At 37.5% G+C, this 25,085-nt stretch overlaps 1 pseudogene; it reads right to left on the bottom strand.

Annotated features, from left to right (window-relative positions):
• Positions 1 to 12,331: 12,331 nt before the first annotated feature.
• On the bottom strand, positions 12,332 to 13,938 carry LOC149182785 (heat shock 70 kDa protein, mitochondrial pseudogene; annotated as a pseudogene).
• Between the last annotated feature and the right edge of the window lie 11,147 nt (positions 13,939 to 25,085).

Consider the following 25,085-nt stretch of genomic DNA (forward strand, 5'->3'; position numbering starts at 1 on the left):
TGGTCATATTTCTGTAATAAGACAGCAGCAATTGTGTGTTGGGAAGCAAAGGAAAATATGATAAATTCCCTATCAAATTGAGGGTTGGTTAAGACTGGGGTTTGGGTGAGGGCTAGTTTGATACCTTCAAAAGCTTGATTTACTTCTACTGTCCATTTTACTTTTGAATCCTTTTTTAGCATGTTATTGAGTAATCTGCTTAATTCAGCCAAATTTGGGATAAATCTCCTTAGGAAGTTGATTTTACCCAGAAAGGCTTGTAATTCCTTTACATTTCTTGGATGAGGCATTTGTAAGATGGCCTGGATTCTGTCTGGGTCGATCCTAATGCCATCCTTTGAAATGATGTGACCCAACAGTTTACCTTCTTCCAAACCAAACAGGGATTTCTTGGGATTTAAGGAAATTCCATATTTCCTACAAGTTGTGAATATCTGCCTTAGATGTTTCAGATGTTCAGGGTCAGATTTTGAAAATGGTGTAAGGTCATCTAAGTAGACCACAAGGAAATCATGGATCTCTTTGGCAAAAGCAATATCCATTGCTCTTTGAAAGGTAGCCCCTGCATTTTTCAATCCAAAAGGCATTTTCACATATTTGAAGGTTCCCCAAGGGGTTGTAAATGCTGTTTTGTCCTGATCATCAAGGTGAACTAAGATCTGGTTGAAACCTGAGAATCCATCAAGTAGAGAAATTCTTGAGGCCCCCACTACTCTCTGCAAGATGTGATCCATTTTGGGTAAGGGGTAGTTATCTTTCAAGGACACTTGATTTAAGTTCCTTAGATCAACACAGAGCCTTATTTCACCAGTTTTCTTTCTTGTAGGGACTAAGTTTGAAATCCAATCAGAAAATCTGATTGGTGCTATGATGCTAGCCTTAAACATTTTTTGTACCTCTTGTTCCATTGCTGGGAGAAGCATAGGATTGATTCTCCTCAATTTTTGCTTAAAGGGTTTTTGATCTGGCTTGAGAGGGATAGTGTGTTGAATTACAGAGGTGTCATAGGATTTTAAATCCTCATAACTCCATGCAAAGACATCCTGGAAATCCTTGAAGAGGTCAATGTATTTAGGCTTTTGATCAGGAGGTAATGAAGCAGACTGTTTTATTATTTTGGGTTGTTTAGCAGTCCCAATGTTACACTCTTCTATGGCAGTGTTGAGGGGCTGGATTTTTCGTTTGCTGGGAACATCATTGGAGTCGAAAATGTCTTCTAATGGAGCTAAGCCTATTGGAAGAAAATTGTCTTTCAATTGTATAACTTCGGCTTCATCATCAACTATCTCTTCACAACTGTTTTGTCCAAGTTCTTGTATGTTTTCTTTGTTAAAAATTGTTGGATGTAACATTTGGTTTGCTGTTTTAGGTGATACTGGCTTGTTTTTCAGTTTACTCTGTATTTGTGATTGACTTGCTCTTTCAAGTATTTGTGATTGACTTGCTCCCTCAGTGTCAATATTTAGTCCTGCAAATTCTTGCTGTAAAGTCAAGAAATTGTTTATTTGTGTATCATCATCAAATACTTGCCAATCCTTGACATTATTTGGGACAGATGGTCTGTGTTTTATCTCAGCTGTAAAACAGTGATGGGGCTCAAAAGGTAACTTGCAGGTACTTGCAAATGTGGCCAAACTATGGGCATGAAGATTATGTGTTCTCAGAATTTTGGTTATTTGAAATTCAGTGAAGGAGTTTAGTAGTTCAGCAGCAACAGACCTATAAGCCCTCAGTCTTTTGTCATTGGTGACAAAATTTCCCTTTACTTGTTGGATAATTAGGTCTGAATCTCCTAGGACTGAGACTTTTATGGCTTGTAAGGATTTTACTAGCTTTAGGCCTAGTAAGAGAACTTCATATTCAGCCATATTGTTGGTGCACCTGAAGTTTAACCTATAGGCTCGGCCCTTTGCATGACTTTTTTGTTTGTTATGTATCCAAACCCCTGCTCCTGCCCCTAACTTGTTGACTAACCCATCAAATTCAAGAAACCAGAGGACTTCTTGGTTAAGGGAAGGTTTGTCAACTGTTATGGGAGTTGGCATCAACAACTTGAGATCTTGGTTTACCCTTGATTTTTCTTTTGGAACATTTTTGTTAATTGATTTCTCAACCTTCATTTCTTGAACAGCAGTCTCTTCATTTGTCTGCTGGTGTTTTTTGAGTGTGTGGAATTCCTCATCACCTGTGGGGTTTGTTTTGTCATTGAAGAGAATGTAGGAGTCAATGTCAGAATGGACAGCATATATGGGGAAGTTTTGAGGTTTTTCTTCACTGCTGACCATGTATTTCATAAGTGACTCTCTATATAGTCTCTTGGGTTGACCAAAGACTGTGATTGTGGCATATGACATGTCTAATTGTAGGGACCCTTGAAGTTTAGCCCCCCATGATCTTGATAACAACATTCCATATTTGGGTGGGATATCAGCAACTACAACATCCATTAAGATTGTTTTATTTGGATATTGGACAAGGGATACACATAAGTCTTTTATCAATCCTAAACACTTAACTTGGCTGGAGTCAAATGATAATAGGTCCTTATATGGTCTTGTAATATCTAGATTCAACCTTTCCATGACTGATTTCGGCATCAGGTTATGAGAGGCACCTGAGTCAAACATTGCATTGTGTAGTATCTTATCATGAACATGTAAACTGACATAAAAAGGTAAGATCCCTGTGACTGCTGTCTTTCCATCAACCTCTGGACCGAACAACAATTCTGGGGTATCATCCAACACATTGACATTGTCTTTATTACGAGTAAGTTGGAGGGACTTCTTGATTTGTTGTTTGTAGATGTCATGCTTGGCTAGTTCTGAGAGAGGGATGGCTACCTTCAGTTTGCCAATTTCAGCTTCCAAGTCAAAGGGTCTTTCAGATTGAACCTTAGTGTTGTGGGTGACAACCTTTTCTTTGTTTAGTAAGTTTTCTTCTTGATCCTTGTCTTGATCTTGGGGCTTGTGCCTTTCATTCATCTTTTGAGGAAGGTCACTTGGATTAGGCTGCAAAGATGATGCAGCCAGTGGCTGTTGTGTTGAGGGAAGTTGTTCAGTAACTTCTTCAACGGTTACCTCCTTTGTAAGTGAATCAGTTGTGTTAATTGGTTCTGTGACTATGGCTCTTTTAGGCTGCAGCCTGTCCTTTGTTTTTTCAGGCTGTGTTATATTTACAGTTCTACTTCTTAGTTTGTATTGTTTATGAACTTCATAAACAGCTGTGTCATAGCCTTGTTTGAAGTCAAATGACTCACCTGACTTGGTTTGGAATTGTTTAATGTCATCATCTTTGTGATCTTCTTGACTCAGAAAAACTTGATGCTCATCATTGAGGCCCATTAGGTTGATGTGGGTGTCATCTACTTGCTCGTTTGAAGTGGATGTTTCAGCATAGTTTTCCTGGAACGGAGGTCTTATCTCTGGATCAGAATTGACCTTGCCAACGTTTGGGTTTTGATTTCTCCTAAAATTGGGATTCCTTATAGGGTTGTTTTGCGGTGCTTCCCATGATGCCTTTCTCTCAACTGATTCCACTCTATCACCCAATCTCTTCATGCCATTGAGTATTGCATCCAGTTTCTGATCAAAGGCCGAGGGTTCTTCTTTGTATATGTTTCTCTTTTCCAATCTTGCCCTGTTTCTTTTAGCAATCAGGTTTGCTTCTATTGTGACAGCTACCTTTTGGGCATCTTGGAGAGTTTCAGGTGCTCTTTCCTTTAACTGATATGCCATGTCAGGGTCAAATCCATCAGGGAATTTGTACAAGGCTAAATCAGGAGGAGGTCTTAAGTTTTGTGGTATTGCGTTGTATACATTGTTAAATCTGGCACAATACTCCAGAACGGTCTCTTGAGGACCTCTCTTGATTGTGTCATATTCACCAAGTATGTGCAAGGGATCTTTCTTTTTCTCCCATTTGTTAGTAAAGGCTTGATAAAGCTCATCAGGGGTTGTGATGGTATTTACAGCAAGTGATCTGAACCAAGTTCGGACATCACCTGTCAGGCTCTGGACAAAAATTCTCATTCTCACACTATCATCATCTATTTCATAGTTCTCAAAGTGATCCTGCATCTTCTTGGCATGTTGAATAGCTGTGAAAGGGCCAGTGGAGTCAAAATATGAGATTTTGGTTTGGTAATCCTGAGGTAAGGCTGCAGGATTAGCAGGCAACTGCAAGGGTGCATATCTGTTAGCCATATTTATAGGGTTTAGAGGATTGACAAGGGCAACGGGGACAACAGGAACGATGGGTACCACAGGGGTAACAGGTATAACAGAACCTAGAGTGTTGGTCAAGGGAATATGTGCAGTGGATGAAGGTGTGAAAGGAGGGCTTTGAGATGTGGATGGTGAACTAGGGGAATTGGGGGCAGACCAAAAAAGAACCTTGATTGGAGTGGAAATGGGGTTAGGGTGAACTGTCTCTAGACTTAAGTCAGCAAGCTTATCTGGCCCTTGCTGCTTCCTAACAATCTTAGGGATTGTGTTAGGATTTTCAAAAATAGTGGGTGGGTTGGGGTCCGGATTTGACCTTGTGTACCGTGGATTCTTCTTGGGAACCAACTTCTGAACTTGTTTTTGAGTATTTTGAGGAAATTTTTATATCTGCAAGGACTAGACTAGATTTTGGAATTGCTGTATATGTCTCAAAGCTATCATGAAGATTTGATTGAAGTAGCTTCAGGGGATATATATCAACTAGAAAATCGTAAGGAGTCCCCAGTGGAGTCGCCATTTATGTTAACACCCAGGTTGTTCCCTATGACTCCCAAGGGAATACGGCCGGGGTAACCACTAACCAAGATTTGGATTACAGTTTCTAGCCAAACTGTAATTAGAGAGGGCTCTCTCTTTAAGATTTATCTCTGTTTTGTGAGGATTTTAGGCTAGTTATGAAGTGAGGGTTTGGTTTGAATTTTGGTTGAATGATATCTTTCGATACCTAAGATGTAGTGTTCAGACAGTTGTAATTCATTGGGCAATAGAGTCTAGAGCTGTGAATTGTTTGAAATTCTTAAGTGGGAGTGTTCAGACTGCAGGGCCTATTGGGTATTCCAACAAACAAACTTAAAACTGTGGTGATGATGTATGATTAGCCAATGGAAAGCAATTAAGAATTTTCCACTAAGCTAGTGGTGTGAAAGTGAAGTATATTGCACAGGAGCAAACTTGAATTCCTGAAACAAGGGTCACTGTGAAAGATATATTCTGAAAGTGCAGCAATTAAGAATTACACTTATCAAGATTATAACTGAAGAAAACATTCATTAACAACATAGATTGAGCTCAGGGTATTTCATGAATAAATCCTGAAGCTATTCTTTTTCTTTGCTGCTAAATACTAGAACTTAGAAACATGTATGGATTGTAAAAGACTGAAACACATAACGAAGAGAGTTACAGAAGACTTATTGTATTGTGAGATGCACAGGGATCCTGCAACTTTTAACAAACACCATGAACGCATTCAAACAGCTCAGAACTTGAGAAATTCCATCACTTCTTTTATTAAACTCTGAATAAATTACAGCATAGGATCTCTTCAAGAGGAAATCAACAACCCCTGCAAGCTTATGCGAGGGGGAATTTATACAATCGGTTCCAAAATATCTGAACCGCTGAGTTATCTGATAATTAAATACGTTACCAACTTTTACAAAATATCAGAAAGGCAGTTACTGCTGCTATTAATACAAAATGAATGCCCTTTATATCTGTTAGGAGATACTTTGACCCTTGGAGGCCACTTAGTCGGTCTGAACGTTCTGCTTTAATGCTGGAAATGTGCCTTTATGGCTGTTGTGCTGTAGCTTTTCGGCCCTGTTACCTGTTAGCTGTCAATCTTGCTTTTGTTGGCCGAATATGATCTACTGAGTTGGCTCAGCCCTTCCCTTTTCATGCATGCTGATTTTACTAAGTTTTCCTGTGCATGCCAACTTGTATTTTTTGATGAAAAAACTTAGTGAATGGCTTCCTGGTCTATAAGATCATCTGAATTGCTTTAGTCCACCATTCCTGTGTGGGCAGTTGATGTCTAAGAATTGCATCCAAAGTCTCATCTGCCTCTGTGTATTTATAGAAATTGGGAGGCACTTCAAACAGGTGTTTAATTTCATTCATTATAAAAAATAAATTCTCTACCCTGTTGTAGAGACTTTGTCCTATAGCTGGCCCTGTTTCCTCTGAGGTGCTGGGCCTTTCAGTGATTTGATTTGTGGCGAATGTGTTGACCCTCTTGGCATACTGCTCATGTGTAAGTAGTCTTCCTGCGCTGTTCAGTAAGCCAGGGAGACCTCTGTTTTGCAATGCCACAAATTTGTCCATGAATCTGTTGACCTCTGTCTGCATGTCCTGGGTCCTTCTTTCTAATGTCTGCACCAGGTTTCTTAATGTCAGGACCCTCTTTACTAACAAAATAGTCTCAGTCCTGTTGGAAATTCCCATAGTTGCTAACTGAGCACTTGTTCTATTATTAAGCACATTGATCATCCTGTTGGCAACTTCAGGCATATTGCCTAGAGAGGCCCTTGATCTCTGAATTTCCTTCTATGCTTTTGTGATGAGCTCCAATTGCTCATGAATTGTCTCAATATACTGCCATTGATCAGTGATGGATTGGCCAATATTGGCCCATAGCACTGTCTTGAGCTCAGCCACTACTTTATCCAGTTTGAGCTCCTTCTCCAGCTCCTTTATCCTGTCTTTGAGGGCTTTTATTTCCCTGCCCTTTTCTGCCACAGTCTGCTTGGATTTGTCATATCTTTCATTTACCTTGGCTAAATTCTCCATGGCCTCATTCAATTCTTTCATTTGAGCTTCCAGGGCTTGAATCTCATTTCTCAGCTTTTGCATGTCCAGGCTTGGGGCCTGCTCTGTTGTTGGTGGTGGTGCTGAGGTAGAAGGTGCTGCCTGTTCTGTTTGTTTAGCGAGGGGAGCAGTAGTTGGAGGAGCTTCCTCAAGGTTAATTATTTCAGGAGGAGGCTGAGATGTTTGACCTCCTTCCTTTTGCCGTAATGATGCTTGCAATGCTGCCTGTGCAGCTTCTGATTCTCCCAGCTTTTCTTGAGTCTGGATTAGCTGTTTATATAAAGACACCAGCAAAGCTGTGGCATCTTGATCATGTCTCAGCTGGGCAACTTCATCTGTTTGAGGGTGAATTGTTGCTGGGATTTTGATATTTCTTCTCAAAGCTGCCATGTCTGCATCCCTCAATTTCAATATTTCTTGTATGCCCTTGATGTCCTTGGGATCATGCCGAATATCTATGATTATATCTTCTAAGGACCTGATCCTGTTGTCCTTTGCTTGAGAGGATGCTATCTCCAACTCAAGTTGGGCAGCTGTATTATTTAGGCTATTTTCTAGCTTATAATTATCCAATGTCTTATCTGCCAAGGAGGCATACACCATCTCACCCGTTTGTTTATGCAATTCGATTTTGTCCATTAGGTGGATGTCCTTGGCAAGGACCTCAAGATTGGTCCTCAAGTAGTCTGAAGGAGACTGTGGCTGCAATGCAGTTGGCATGAAGTGACTCATGATCATTTTGCCTTCATTAACATCATATGCAGATATGAGTCTTTGCTGGTTGGTGGGAGCCATTTTCAACAAATGATTATATAGCTGTATCTTTATTGGCTCATTCCTCCTCTTTATGTCAATGAACTGTTGTTTGATGCTCAGTTCACCTTCTCTCTGCTGGCTTGAGGAGCTGACTTCTCCTCCCATCATCCTCTTTTGTTCCTGCTGGAAGGAACTTGCTGAGGCCTCCAGACTTGGTGGGCCCATGCCCAAAGATTGCCCCAAAGGCATTTCCTCTTCTGAAAGGGGATTCATTATGTGTCTTTTCTCCCCTTGAGTCGTTGTTGTTGTGAGGGGAGTCTCTCTGTCCCTCTTCCTGCTTATGTCTTCTTTTTGTGGGGTTTGGAGGACTGAGGCCTCCACTGTCGTTTCTGGCCTAGGAGGCACCGTGTCCTGAGCCTGCTGCTCAGTGGAAATTGGGGCTTCAGCTGCCTTTTCTTGCTGTAATGGCTGCTCTTTCTCTTGCTGCCCCTCTTATTGTTGTTGTACCTGTTGTTGTTGCTGCTGTGCCTCCTCATGAGGTGGCTGTTCTAGTTCCATCTCCTTTTCTTTGACTTTGCTTGAGGTTTGCTCAGTAGCTTTAACCGCTTGCTGATTTGCTGTGGAGGAAGATGTAGCTGCTCCCACTTGAGTGCTTGGAAGAGTAAACACCTGTGCACAAAGCTCCAAGTCAGCCATCTTTTGGATATTTCTAACTACTCTTTGATTTAATTCTTCTTGTGTAGCAGCCTCCTCTAAGGTTCCCCTCCTCCATTTTACTTGATTTGCATACTTTTCTATGTGAGGCAACCTTACATGGTCATAACCAGACAGCCTATACTTGACCCTTCTTAAAGTTATGAAGTGATTGGGGTCATAAGGTTTCCAAAGGAAACTGGTCTGTAGGCCAAGGGATCCTAACATGCTGTCGGCTTCTTGCCAACCTTCCTCCCTTTTGTTGTAGATGAAGTGGCCTAATTGGTTTCTGACCTTGAGTTGTGCTTTCTTGCCTCTGCTTGAAAAGTGCAGCACATCAGCATTCCCAAATTGCCTGAAGTATTCTAGGGCAAACAATCTCATGGGCACATATCTGGGCAATCTGTATGGGGGCAGCTCACACCCATATATTCTGATGACTGTGTGGTGTTGGTAATAATACCAATCCCCGATGTTGTATGCCTTGGACAGCTGAAGAATCCTTTGCATCTCATCAGTTAGCCTAGGAGGAGGTGAGCTTATCATTAGAGACATGGCTGGGTGGATGAAGAGGTCTATAAATTCACAATAAGTGTATGGAGAAACAGATCTGCAGTGGAAGGCAGAGGACCAATACACCACTGACCTTGGATTTCCTTGTGCATCCACTCTCTTCATAGCAAAGTGGAACTTCTCATATTGATAATACAAAATCAAGTGGTAGATGTAGGAGGTGTATCTGAACACCCTTTCTCTTTGTAAGTTCATCAATTGCTCATGTATTTTGTCAGATATGTAAGTGGCATAGTCATATCATATTGGAGACTTGCCAGGGGCAAACATGAGCATCATCACCAGCACAGTCTCATCAACAAACTCAATAGAATTATAGCCCAGAATGGGACTGATCATGTCTACAAGGTCCCTGCCCAATTGGTTTAGGTAAACATGAGAAATGGGAGGGTACTTCACTGTGTCAGAGTCAATATATAATTGATTTAGTTTGGTGATCTGGGCATCTGTCAATTTGGCTCCTTGCTTTATCAGATCAGCCAGTGATAAAGGGACTAATTTCTTCTCAGTTTTGAAATGGAGCATCTCTCTGATGGCTTCAGGGGTGATATAGAAAACAACTGAGCCTGAAGGGTCAATCACAGCCCTCTGAGTGGCGTCGTAGGATTCAGCACATAGGTGGATCAGGTCAGGAAACTGGTTGACCTGAGGGAGTTTGAATAGAGGGAGGAAAGAATCCCAAATGCCCAATACATCTGTTCCAGCCTCATGTTTAATCCTCAACTCATTCAGCAAATGAATGTGGTACTTGCTGTGCATTAGCATTTCTTCTGCTATCTGATAATCTAGGTCTGCTAGAGGCTGCCACTCCAATTGTCTCTGAGGGGCATTTAGAGGAGCAATATTCAATGCTACAGGAGCTACCGGTGGATCCATGGTTACTTTTAGGATTTATGTCGTTTATAAACTGGTGTTACTGTGCAGAGCAACACCACAGAGTTTTCTTTGAACAGAAAGGTAAATTACTGAGGGACAGAGGATAAATGGTCAATTGCAGCAATTGAAATACTGCTTAAAGTATGGATAAGACAAATGTCTGGTCTTAAACTCTTTTTCTCAGCAAATTGGTACAGTTTGGGTTACCATTTCGCGATTGCGCGAACAGAATGCAGTTATTGGTAAAAACCTCAGGCAAACAAGGCTCAACCAGTGAATTTCGACCTTAGAGTGTAAATGGGGACTAGGCACAGGGGATTTGCCGGTGAATTATAAGTTTCTCAGTGTTTTAAGCTTTCTTGGCAATTTATAGACGAAACCAGGTGCAGGAGGGATTCACAAGGATAAATACCTGGTATACAGAGAACAATGGACACGAATGCAGGTGGAAATGGCGCGCCAACGGTCTCCAGGTCGAGTTCAGCAGGTTGGTGCACGGTTGGACGTAAAAACCATGCAGAAAAAACAACAGCGTTTTTGGCAAAAAGTGCAAAAAACGCGAAATTTTGGCCAAAATATGGATTTTTTGGAACATTGGCGCCTTTTTTGGATGACGTCAGCATGACATCATCAGGTGGGGTCAAGGTCGGATGACGTCAGCATGACGTCATCGGGTGACGTGGCGGCATAAGAGAGGTCCACGGGGATGGTGAGGTGGCAGACAGGTGGAGCAATGGCGGACGGGGCGTACCGACGCGGTGCTGACGTAGCAGTGATGCTGGCAGTGACGTAGGCAGGGCGGATTAACCGAAACCAGAAGTGGTTAGCGGTTTCATATCACACCGCCTTCCATACGGAAGCGGAATTGTCAGAGGTACCTCCGATACGATGTGGGGGTGACGCATGGCAGAGGCCTGACGTCACCCTCTGACAGATATCGGAAGGTATCTTTCGGACGTCGGGGCCGGTCCGATATGCACGAGGGCCGTCGGATGAAAAGGGCCTGATCCGACGGTCGATGGATCGTTGAGCTGGCCGGACGATACGGATGCGGGCGGGATTAAAATACTATTTCTTTTGAAATTTGCGCTCGGCGGGACCTTTGGGAATTTGGCGATTCATATGGTTTTTTCAATGTTTTTTACAAAAATGCGCATAGCGCTAAGACTTTGGGTAAACGGGAAAAAGTGGTTTTTTGTATGTTTTTTGCAAATGAAGCGTGTTATGGGTAAAAAGGGGTTTTTTTACAAGGTTTTTTAGCAAATGAAGGGTTCAATGGGTTAAATGACTTCTGAAGGGGAAAGAGGGGTAAGGCTTAGGGTTCTCAAACTGACCAGATGTCAATTTAATCCCTAACAGTGAACATATGGCTATAATGCCAAGGGGAGGGATATTTATACAATGCTTGGGGTTTATACACCATAGTGTTATAATAGTAGGGAAAGGATGACATAGGGGATTTAGATAATAGAAGTTAGGGGTTAATATGGAAGGAAAAGGTGAATGAGGAGTGAAATTACTAAGTTTATGTGAAGATAACTTAGCTTAGGGAGTAGATCAAAATGAAAAGATTTTTAGACAAGAAATGTGGCTTTTAAAGAAATAAGAACCACCATAAAACCTCAAATTCTTCCATGAATCTCAACTGATGAAGGGATGTTAGTAATGAATGTGAAAGGGGAAAATGTGAAGTTAGACATGCTCCTTTGCTTTGCTGCAACATGATGGAGAAGAAGACCTTCTCAATCCATTGATTTTCCTTTGTGAATAGGTTAGCACACATTCAATTGTAAGGAAATGACATTTCTGCAACCCCATCTGCCTACCCATCTACTTGCCTAGCATTTTTTGTTTCTTCTTGGAGGGTGCACTTAGACTTGCAGACCCTTATTTGCCTTTTCTTTTCTCTTGGCTTTTTCTTTTGATTTTCTATCTAGAATTATCCTTATTGCTTCCAAGGTCCCAGATTAAGCAGTTGGGAACCATAATTCTCTACCTAAGCTACTGGTCTGCCAAGATTAAACAGTTTGGACAGACTTCTTTCTCTATTCTACAATAGAAAATTGAAACATGGCATGACCCAGATTAGGCTATTGGACCATCCATCAAAATTGAGTCAACATAAAGCTATATACACACATTGTTTTCTCATGGAAATATGGGATCTTTGTATCACCAAAGCAGAGCATATTTGGGACTTTCTTTGCCAATCGTGAAATATGAAACCTATTGATATAGGTAGCTAACAGAGGGTACCCTGTGGGGTAATTTGTTGCATTATGTACAATGCAGAAAAAGACCCATTTTGAAATCAATCATACGAATAATTTATTTGTGAAGAAAACCAACCACACAAATCACTGACTTTAGATTAGAACAAATAAGTACATCACTGTAGTTTAGTACAGTCTCCTGCCACCTATGTTTCCAACTACAGCTCTGCTAAAGAACAACCCTTTTTCGAGTCAAAGAGATGCCTTCTCAAACAACAAACCTTCTAAATGGTTCTAGCCATTTAAATTTTTCAAAACTGCTCTATTACTAGCCTAAATCAAAAAATTGATCTAAATGACTTTGGAAACCAAACATGTATTTTGCAACTCTCAATTGATTTTTGATCATTTCCTCACCTCATATTTAGCTTCAGGTGCCTCAATTCCCCCTTTTGATCTAGAAGAAGATGACCCACCAGATTGTTGATGCATATGTTGTCCTATTTTCAAGGATACTTGACTTACAGCATCAGTTTTCACTTTGATCATATCCAAGTCGTCACTGGACATGGATTTATTCAAATCAGCTACTGTCAATTCGATTTCAGTGACTACATTTGCAGGAATCTTGTCCTTGTAGTCACTTAAGCTCTTCTCCACACTGTATATCATGCTATCTATGTGGTTTCTAGCATCAATTAACTGTTTCTTTTCATGATCCTTTTGGGCATGCATCTCAACTTCCTTCACCATCTTCTGGATTTCATCGTCTGAAATCCCTCTAGATGATTTTATAGTAATTTGTTGCTCCTTTCCAGTGGATTTGTGTCGGCAGATACAATCACTATACCATTTGCATCAATGTCAAAGGTAACTTCTATTTGGGGAACACCTCTAGGAGCTAGTGGAATACCAACCAGCTGAAACTCACCTAGAAGCTTATTGTCTGCAGCCATTTCACGCTCTCCTTGGAATACCCTTACACCAACCTGAGTTTGACCATCTGTTGCAGTTGAGAATATCTTACGCTAGACACGACTATCACAATCCCCTAATCTAAAGACATACCTGGAATTCTCAGACATCTAACCAAAAGATCTTTCATTTCATCTGGCAATCAAGTTGGGTAAAATTTACCCACTATTTCTTACCAAATAGTGCCATGTTTATGTCCTTTTATTAGCTAAATCCAACAATCAAGCAAATTTCTCTACAACATTGCCAACAAGGCTCAACAATGCTTTAAGCCATCCATTAGGTTCCATTCTGGATGTGCTACATCCCACTGGATGGCCTCAGTTTTGAAAGGGACGAAGCTAGATGCTAGTCTGTTGCAATTCCTTACTTAAAACACTTTCCAAAATGACCAAAATATTTACCAGTCTGGTGCAATTCCTTACTTAAAACACTTTCCAAATGAACAAAATATCTACTGATTACATAAATTATACAATATTAAAAAAAAACAACAACAAAAACAAAAACAAACAAACTCATAGCCAAATGTTTTGCATAAAATAGGTGCAAAACTATAAATCTTATTCTTGATATTTAAAAAACAAAACTCACAGCCAAATGTTTTGCATAGAATAGGTGCAAAACTATAAATCTTATTCTTGATATTTATGAAAGAAGTGTTGTGGAACCACACAATATTTGGTTTTGGGTTGGATACAATAACATACTCACAGGTAATAACATAATCCCTCACTCCAGTGACTATGATTTTAGTGTCTTTGTGTGTAATCTTCTTACATTAGCATTTATTTAGGTGAATATTTTTTCCCATATTAATACTTTTTATTCTAATATGAAACTACTTTACAACCAGGTTACTCGATCATCCAAAGGATATGAAAACATTTAGCCGTATGGAGGAAAAATCAGAGCAATAACAAGGGAACAATAGTTGTGACTAAGGGAACTGCAATTATACCTTTGAAGGGAACAACAGCTGTAACAAAGGGAACAACAATTGTTTCTTTTAATGGAACAAGAGTTGTGTCAAAGGGAACAACAATCGTATGTTATGAAACCAGCTCACAAAAAGATAGAAAATAAATATATACACCTTAGAATTCAGCCTCTTCAAGGGGGCAACCTCCTTTACATTACACAAATGAACAATTCTTGGATGATACCAATGACAAGACCTCCTTTCTATATATAGGAGTCTAAGGGGTCATAATATAATCAGAGCCGACATAACAATAATAATGTAAGACACAATAATAACAAAAGTGGGCTTCTATGGGGCACAATAATAACAATATGGGGACTACATGGGCACAACAATATAATAAGGGGGTTGTACTAATAACAATAAGGGGTTACACTAGTAGTCTAGGGACCTAACATGCCCCTCTCCTTCAAAAAGTGTTGTCCTCAACGCTTGAGTAGTTCTTGATGCTTCTGTATAAAATTCTTGTCCTCCCATGTGGAATCTTCAGAGGGTAAGTTCTTCCACTTGATGAGATACTCTGAAATTGATCGATTTCGTAGCTATTGGGGTCTTGTTTCTGTGACTGCTCCAGGCTCCAATATGATTTTTCCTTCCTCAGCAAGTTCTGGTAATATTGTTTGAACTAGGATCTTCTACAACTTTTGAATGAGTAGCCACACTTATTCGTCCTTTTTCCAGTCATCCCTTGCTTCGTTTATCCAATCTGGTTTGATAATAGAAATGGCGCATAGCTATGCTTCCACATCCTCATCCTTTCTTGAGAGTACATCTGCCACAACATTTTTCTTCACTTTTTTGTAGATGATTTCAAAGTCATAACCCAACATCTTTGTGTCCCATTTTTGTTGCTCTTCATAGGATAATCTTTGTTATAAAAAGTATTTAAGACTATCATGATCTGTTTTTACCTTGAAGTGTCTTCCCATTAGGTAGGGTCACCATTTCTTAAGTGCATCTAGTATTTCCAACATTTCCTTCTCATAAATAGCTTTGTGTAAATACTTTCCTTTGATTAGACGACTTTCAAAAGCAATGGTTCTTTCATCTTCCATTAAAACAACACCAATTCCATTTCCTGAAGCATCACATTCCACAATAAAGGTTTTTGTGAAGTCTGGCATAGCTAAGACTGGTGCTTGGCACATTGCCTCTTTAAGATGTTCGAAGGCCTTTGTTGCTTCTGGAGTCCATCAAACTGCATCTTTCTTCAATAATGTTGTTCGAGGTGCTGCTATTCTCCCATAATTCTTAACAAACTTGCGATAATACCCTATCAACTCAAGAAATCCTCACAGATGCTTTATAGATGTGGGGATTTTCCATTCGTTAATGGCTTTAATTTTGCTAGGGTCTACCTTAACACCTTCATGAGATACAATATGACCCAGATATTCCACCTCTTGTACTCCAAAGAAACATTTGGATCTTTTTGCATATAATTGTTTCTCCTCCAATAGTTTGAGCACCCTCAACATGTTGAACATGATCCTTCCAAGGCTTGTTGTAGATTAGTATATCATCAAAAAAATACTAACACAAATTTTCTAAGGAAGGATTTGAAAATGGGATTCATCAAACCTTGAAATGTAGAAGGTGCATTGGTAAGGCAAAAAGGCATGACCAAAAATTCATAATGACCCTCATGAGTTCTAAATGTTGTTTTCGGAATGTCTTCAGTCTTCATTCTGATTTTATGATATCCTGAACGAAGATCCAACTTGGTGAAGTAAATTGATCCATGAAATTCATCCAATAATTTACTAATGATAGGAATGGGAAATTTATCTTTAATAGTGAGCTTGTTGAGCTCCCTATAATCCAGACACATGCACCATGATCCATCCTTCTTGTGCACCAATACTACTGGAGCAGAGAAGGAACTCTGACTAGGTTGAATTATACCAGCGTCTATCATTTCTACAACCATACATTCAATTTCACTCTTTTGGGCATAGGGATATCTATACGGCCTGATGTTTGGAGGAACACTTCCTGGAATCAAATGAATAGCATGATCATGATCACGAATAGGTGGGAGGCCTTTGGGAATCTCAAATACCTTGGAATGATTTTCCAAGACTTTTTGGAGATCTAGAGAAATAGATGTTTTCAATGTGTGAACCTCTAGCAAACATAATTTTGCAATTGCACCTCGTTGTTCCTTCTTTAGAAGATTTGGCATATCGTTAGAGCTAATTATCTTTCCCAGTTTCCTTGCAATATCCCTTCATTCAACTTCCTTTCCTTCCACACAAAATTTTATGAAAAGTTATTGAAAATTAAAAGCTATTGTACCCAAGGATTGTAGCCATTGGACTCCTAGTACAACATCAGCACCACCCATTAGAATGGAAAGCATTGGGCTATTCAATACATATTCTCCCATGGATAGCTTGATATTATGGCACTTTCTAGAGCAATTTATGGTTCCTCCACTTGCAACCATCACTTGACACTCTGGTGCCGGATATAGGAAGCAATTCATTTCCTTGGGTATCTTACAATGAATAACATTATGGGTACTTCCCGAATCAATCAACACTATTACCTTTTTCTTCTTGATATGTCCTTCTATCTTCATAGTTTGAGGAGTGGTAATTCTAGCCAATGCATTACAAGATATGGTCAGATTCATTTCTTCTTTATCTAGGGTTTGTTCCTGGAGTATATCCTCTTCTTTTGACATTTCTTGTTCCTTTTCTTCCTCCTCTTCACAATATATGTAGAATAATTTCTTCTCAGCACACTTATGACCTTTAGTGTATTTTCTATCAAAACTGTAACAAAGCCCTTTTGCTCTTTTTTCTTCCAATTGTTGTGGTGTCAACCTTGTAGGTTGTGGAAGGCTATGGGCAAAAGCACTTCCATATTTATAGTTGTGAGTGGTAGGCTTCCTAGTTGCCATAATTTTGCTTTCCATTTTTCTTGCTAACCTAAATGCCTTCTACAATGAATCAGGTTCCCAAAGGCAAACCTCATGTTGGATATTATCCTTTAAAGTCCCTATGAACAAATCAATCCTATGCTCCTTTGGAATATCTTTTACCCTTATGTTCAATTTTTGGAAGTCCTCAATGTGCTCCATCATTCAATCATTTTGTTTGAGATTTATCAATTGGCTAAAAAAGGTGTTGCTTTTTGTATCCTCATAATGTGCTATCATTTATTTCGTAAAAATTGCCCAAGTGATAATTTATTTACGAGAGCAAAGCCATCGATACCATACAAACTGATTTGATTCCAAATATAAAGTTTCAATACGTACCTTTTGTGTGTTTTGCACATTATGGAGATCGAAAAATTGCTCCATCTGTAGTATCCATGTTCCGGGATCCTTGCCATCAAACTTCCTCATATCAATTTTTGGAACATGGTGGGTCTTCAATCCAACATTAGATTCTATGAAATCATGATTAACATTTCTTTTGTTCTCATCATGAGTTTCCTTTACTACCCTTTCACCATTAGTAACCATTTCTTGTAGCAACTTATTCAAATTTATCTTCAATTCTTCCATCTTAGCATCCATGCCATTCATCTTAGCATCCATGCCATTCATCTTAGCTTCCATGCCATCCATCTTAGCTTCCATGCCATCCATCTTAACTTGCACACCATTCATATTAGCTTCCACGCCATTCATCTTGGCTTTAGTTACCTTTTGTGAGAGTGAAATTTGTTGTAGTTGGTCTTATAATTTTGATATATCATGTTGCATTTCTTCCTCTTCTTCATGAGTCATGTTAGAGCTTTTAGGTTGCTTACTAGGTGTTTCCATTTTCTTTCTTCAGGGCATCAATTAATGCTAATAATTCTTCACTATTCCCTTTGAATTCCTTCAAACTAATTTTTCAAACCAATCTTATGCAAAATTTAAAAAAAACTACACACCTTTTTTTCACTTTGTAAGAGCTCGATATTGAATCTGTTGTATCTCTGTAACTGCGGATCTTGAATATCTGAAATCACGTCCTGCAATAGCCCTTTGAGTCCTCTTTCTAACCCCGCAAGTATAATCAAGGTTGGATTCTCCAAGGAAGAGTAATGAAAATCTCCCACGATGACCTGTACAAAGTGCCACGTGTCACTGTTTCGACCTTAGTACCTGAAACTGATATACAAAAAACTACAGGTTGTCCTCTTTCTGAAACTTCTTACGAAATTTCAATCTGATGCTCAGAACAAAAGTTATGACGATTTTCCCCAGGTCACCTATTTGGAATGTAATTCAGGAGTCTGCAAAAACCCTAACTTCCTCAAATCATATCTCCAAAAATATAGCAGGACAAGCTTTGAAATTTGGAACCAAAGTTCAGAATGATTTCGGCTCAAGTGGGTTTTATTTTTTGCTTCCGAAACATCGCAGAAAAAAAGTTATAGCTAAAATTCCACGATGACTTGTTTGGAGTAGCAAAACCCTAGAATCCAAAGCTATGATACCAAATGTTATGAAACCAGCTCACAAAAAGACAGAAAAGAAATATATATGCCTTAGAATTCAACATCTTCAAGGGGTCAACCTCCTTTACATTACACAAATGAACAATTCTTGGATGATACAAATGACAAGACTTCCTTTCTATATATAGGAGTATAAGGGGTCATAATATAATCAGAGTCGACATAACAATAATAATGTAAGGGCACAATAATAACAATAGTGGGATTCTATGGGGCACAATAATAACAACATGGGGACTACATGGGCACAACAATATAATAAGGAGGTTGTACTAATAACAATAAGGGGTTAGACTAGTATTATAAGGACCTAACATCATACCTTTGAAGGAAACAACAATTATACCTTTGAAGGGAACAACAACCATGACAAAGGGAACGAAAATTGTACATTTGGAAGGAACAACAACTATACCATAAAGAGAGAATGACTTATCTATAAGGAACAACAATTGTTCCCAAAGGAATGGAAATCATGATTTTAGGATTATTTATTGAATAATCCCATTGTTGCATGTTACAACCTCAAAACTACCCATACTATTTTAAGCTCATGGACATGAAGTATCAAGCATGACTTGTAGCAATCCCTCCCAAATACTATCTCAAAGGGAAATCCTAGCAAGGTGAGATGGAAAAGGAATAGCCATCCAACAGTCATAGTCGCTTTACAAAATAATGAGGAATTAAATCATTTGTGACAAGACTTACCATAATAATATTTAATATTAGATATGAGGCAACCATATACTTGATCAGACTTGGGGAACAAATTGATAGATGTGGAGCAACATCATGAAAATTAAGAAATTCCTTATTTTATTTTGAAGAAGGAACAAAAGAGACAACTTTGAAGTAAACAACCCTTGAAATAGAAAAACATAAGACAAATCATAAACGAAATAATACTTTATTGAAAAACAATAAATAAATAACTTAAGTTACCACAATTGCGATTTCGGTTGCAACAATGGTGTTTCCTAATGGAACAACAATCTGTCAATGGTGAATGAATGGAAACAAAAGATCTTTTAGAAAAATTCTTTGGTAGAAATGATTTGGATCTTCAAATGGAGATCAATTCTTCATTATGAATCTGTCAAGTAATGAAAAATTATTCATGTTGTTTTCTCCATGTTGGTGAGTAATAGTGTGAACAATTTTCTAACAAGGCATTATGTCTCAAAATATTTTTAGATCGTAACACCTAGAAAAAATAAAATTCATATGACATTAAATTTCCTAACATGTGTTTAGATCAAATTCCCTTAATTTCATTAACATTCTCTTCAATAATAACTCGTTCGTAAATTGACCTCCTTTATCCTCCTGGGACCTGCAAAAAAAACGAGCGTATACCTGCAATAAATCATGAAATCATGGAGAAAGAGAGGTGATCGGGCTCCCCTAATCCAAGAAGCATGCAAAAAAATAACAAGTAGTTACTCTGTAAAAAGAACCCACAGAAAAAAATAAAAAAGTAAAATTAATTTATTACTTGCGGGAGAGGAGTGGCCAATCATGCTAACCTGTAGTGTTTTAATCATAACTTCTTTGTTTTTCGTCTGATTTGAGTGATTCCAAAGCCAAATGAAAGTGAATTCATAGGGATATCTCCAATAGAAACATATTTTAAAAATTTCATGAGATGATGTGTAAAATTTACTTAGAATGACCTGCATAATAGAGTCATTTTCGATTTCCCAGCTTAGACCAACAGTTGATATTTTAAGCATAACTTTTTTGTTTGATGATGGATTGAGTTGATTAAAATTGGAAATGAAATTAGATTCATGTATATCTCCAACAGAAGCAGGTTTTGAATAAAATAATAATTGATGGGTCAAATGTGCTAAGGAACGACCGAAAAAGCAAAGTTTTAAGAATGCTGATTTACGATAGGCAATCAGTATTTTGGTCATAACATTCTCATAAAATATCGAAATCAAGTGATTCAAATTGCCTTGTAAACTAGATTCATGGGGGAATATACCATAGAAAAATATTTTCAAAATATAATCATTTAGATTTCCAAAAATGGATCGTCCTAACTTTGTCCCTGAGCGGCCTACTAGACACCCTATCAATGTTTTGGTCATAAATTTTTGTTTCAAATCCAAATTGAGTAATTTTTAAAGTAGACATCAAGGGATAGTTAGTACAAAAACAGGTTTTAAAAATATGTCCATTTGGTCCCTCAAAACACGACTATCATGATTATGTTTTTAGTAATTTTCTCAAACCCACATGCCATAAAATATTGTAAACAAGAATTTTTTCCCAAAATGGTGATGAGTGTCTGTAGAAACCTAATTTTAAATATAATATGTCGACATACACAAATAGATTCAAACATTTATCATCGATATTAATTTTCACAGCGTGTTGCAACAAAAACAACTATTTTTACATATAAATTTATTTATTTATTTATGTACTTATTTATTTTATTTGCTACACTAACCTACTCTATTTGAAAAATAAAATATTCTTATGTATAAGAGTACTTCCAGTGGAGCCATTTTTGAAATAAGGCCTCAAGTATGTACATACCCGAATTTGAAAAATGCATGTTAATAAATAATAGGGTATGAGAAGCCAATTCCCCTTGAAAGGTTGGTGTTAAGAATTGCCAAAGTATGGAGTGATGTTGCAAACAAATGATGGAGTAAAACCAATTTTCAATATAGATTTTACTCTCTTGATTTCCCATAGTTTTCATTTATTGAAGTTCGTGAGTTTCTAATGTCTTATTGATCTCAACAGCTTGTTGATGTAGACTAGAAGAAACCTCATTTTCTTCCATAACTTTTGCCTTTTTTTTATCCAAATCTCAATATAAGTTTTCTTCAATGGTGCATGTGAGATATAATTTGTGGGAAGGGTGGCTAAATTTTGCAGTTTAGCACTGTAAGCATGCTATACTGGTTTATTACTGTGAGGGTGTGCAATGGATTGAGTAGGAAATTGTATAGGGCATGGATGATTTTGATGATGTAGTTGATTAGATTATGTGGATGATTTTTATAGACAAGAGAGATGTTGAAAAGCTGGTAAATAATATGGATGGTGTGTTTATGCTAAAATATGAGGGAAAGTACTCATGTAATCATAAGATGAGTCATGCCAAGCTTGTGAACAAGATTGTAGGGGGTTATATTGAGATTGGTATGGATGCCCTAACATAGGTGTATTCCATAATGGATTATGCAAGTAAGAAAATGGAGAGAAAGTGTTTTGAACCATACATGTAGGCCATGGTTTCCATGGTTTTGACCTTGTTGCAACTTCCCCATCTCTTTGATAGGCTACTTCCATCCTAGATAAGGAAGAGTGACTATCTATTGGATGCCCCTTTCGGCAATAAAGGCAAAACAATTCATCAATTTCTTCCTGATTTTTCTTAACCTGCAAAACATGCAATTGTGAATTTAGAGAGATAATAAAATCATATTTAAAATTCTCAAATAAAATATTGATTTCAGCTCGTATGTCTCCTGTTCTTGTAGAAGATTTTGAAAAGAAAGAAGAAAGTTCTATAGAATTCTTACCAACCATGGAGATTCCTCTTGAATACCTTATGCATAATTCAAAAACATCATCATATGATAGCTGAAAAAACATCACCTTTTCCTATCATATTTAAGATTTCTGAAAATTCGTCTTTGATTCCTTTGAGTAGTAGTGTTTTCAATGCGTCTTTTTCCAAATGCTTATGCTTTGATTTTTGAAGGCTGTATCAAAATCGCTCCACATAGTCCTCCAATCTTTCATCTTCCCCTTGTATCATACCAAAAATATCTTCATTGGATTTGCAAGTCTTTATACTTCTTCAAGAATACATTCTTCATGTCTTCCCATGTTTGAATGCAATTCCCACCAAGGCTGATGAACTATCGAAGAGACTGTCCTTTTAAAGTAAGAGGAAAATGTTTTAACCTTTGAGCATTAGTAAAATAATCATATCCTCTACAAAGTACTTCAAACTCAAATAAGAATGTATATGGATCTTCATTTTCCAAACCATGAAAATTTGGTAGAGCAGATGGGGGAATGACGTGCATTTGTGTCACTCCTCCTAGATCTCTGATAGGAAATTCAAAAGTAGTAATCCCAAAATAGAATATGTTCTTCATGTGATACTTTGGGGATCCTCCTTCAAATGTTCCTGTCAATTGGTTAGTGAAATGTGTGGTGCTTACAACACCACTTGAGTGGAATCATGAGATTTTCTTTTCTTTTCAAAATTCTACCTCTAAAATTCCTACTTCTATCAATGCATGCTATATGACCTAGGCCTGATTACTAAGGGTAGACCCATCACTGGTTCCCCAAGATACGTGCGTAGGTTCTTACCTTCCGTCTTCAATATCCATCGCTCACGAAGTTAGGTATGAATTTGCAACCATATATTAGTGTGGTAGTGCTATTTGACTACCTCCTCGGTAACGACACTAAAATGTTGGGGAAAATTAATTGCTTAATAAAAACACAACTAATCACCTAGACATTAATTTTCAACCCAAGGAGAGTCTTTTTATTTCAAGGAAATCGGCAAAATATATGCAAGAAAATACCAACAACTAACGTTGGTTCTACAAGATTATGTTCTACACTATCAAGCTCATTTGACAAGAAATAAAATGTAAGACTTGAAAAACAATGCTAAATTAAAAAGAAGAAAGTAAATGAAAATAAAAGAATTATGATAATCACATGAATTAAATCAATACTGAATTAAACCATACCTTGCAGAATTGGAAATTTAACCTATTTAACCCAACATAATTCAAATGCTAATCTAGAGCAGTAAATTAAATGAGATCTAGAAATTGCATGAAACAACAAATTTGGAAAGTGTAGCGACTAACAAATTACTTGATTAAAAGAGAAATTTATTTTAAGAATTAAGAATTGAAATTCGAGGGAACAAACACATAACTAAACTACTTTAGATGCTCAAGGTAGCACCTTGTCCAAGGTAGTGGGCCCACCTGCCCAAGACTCAGTTCCGCCTTGAGAAATAACTCATATCATATTACAAATAATAGATGTAGAACTCAATGGTAAATTCCTTCATTAAAATATCTTTGAGAAATAATTACAGCAGAATGAAGTTCTTATCTTTGCCTCAAATTCAACAAATGTTCATCATCTCCCATCTCCTCCTCTTTGATCTCTGTTTTCATTTAAATACACAAAGAGCAAAGGGAAGTTACAACAAAGTTTATTAAAAACTGATTTCCATTACAAATTTGGATTTTCCAAAACAAATTGATCAGAAAGATTAGATCTGAAATATCTTTCCATCAATATTTAGCAGGAACAAGTCAAATTTAGTATTGAAATTGAAAGAATTTGGAAAACAGCCGCAACAACAAATCCAAGAAAATCACCTTCAAATAACCTTGTGTTTCTCTCAATACAAAATGAATTTTGGAAAACTACTCATGGGAAAACTAATTTGCTATGTTCCGCTCAAAACCCATCTCTCTGATTTTCAAGATTCATTATCATTTTCCTGAAACATCTAATGCAATACTGTCACTTTTTATCCGGACGAATATTTGAGTTGGAATATTTGATTATGAGTTGGAGATCAAATTTGCAATCTGGAAAAGATTTTGGAGGCTAAAATAGTGAGTGATGTTATAAAAAATTCATTAATAAACCATCACTGGAAAAATCATGCATAATAATCATCAATTTATTAAAAATAAAGGAGAACAAGTATTATTTACTCAGAAGAGCATAAATAACTATGAAGTAGAAAAATATTTTTCTACAATGTTTGTGGGCTCCTATGGCTTCTAGAACACTGATCAACATGTTTTTCAATAAACTTTTATTTTATTTTAGATCGTTGATATATTCTGCATAATGTACTTTTTCTATAGTATTTTATTTTGTTGTTGTTGATCCATTAATATTTTATTTTTATTTAAATTTAGTCTTGCATATAGTTATAAATTAGGTTTTCCATACTATAAATGCATCCATAAATTCTTGAATCCACCTACTACTTTTTTCAAGCATAAATCAATCAGGCCTTGTCCCACTATCTCACTTGCCCAGTGATATTTGAGGGGTTGGTCATAGAAATAATAAAATAATTCTCTCTTGGTCAACGTTCTTTTGGTGATGATACTCGGGAAGGAAAGAGTGATCCCTAGTTTTTAATAAAATATCTATCTATCAAATGACCATTCAATCAGATGAAAAACTGAATATTGAGAATCAAATTGACAATCAAAGAGACATTACTCATTCTCTCTTTGATTTTATTCTTGCAACATTGTTTCAATTGAACAATTTGCACAAAATTGGGCTATGATTGCTTGGATATGGAATTGCGAGAGAAAATAGTGTTCTTGGAAAGACAAAACTATGAATGTGAATGTGTTTCTTGTAGATAATTGGCCTATGACTAGTGAGCCCCAATTCAATTTTTTCTTCTTTAGCATCTATGCAGTTTATACCTCTCTTGGCTATGTATGAATCCGATTTGAATTTTATGGCCAGTATAGGTCTCATTGATTCTCCCATATTTGAGGGTAACTCATGGGATTCTCTCCTCATCACATCAATGAATTATTTATGTTTTGTCAATCTATTGGGGTTTACAACATATTGAATTCTTCTCATTTATTTCCTCATTCCGTTCATAGAAAAGTGAAATATTGGTATAAGTATATAGCACCTAATCCAAAGTTTGTAAGAGCTTTTATAAAATTT

Source organism: Pinus tabuliformis, chromosome 3_2 (assembly GCF_031772625.1).
Source record: "Pinus tabuliformis cultivar Carrire ecotype Pingquan chromosome 3_2, CPIR1, whole genome shotgun sequence".
Lineage (NCBI taxonomy): Eukaryota > Viridiplantae > Streptophyta > Pinopsida > Pinales > Pinaceae > Pinus > Pinus tabuliformis.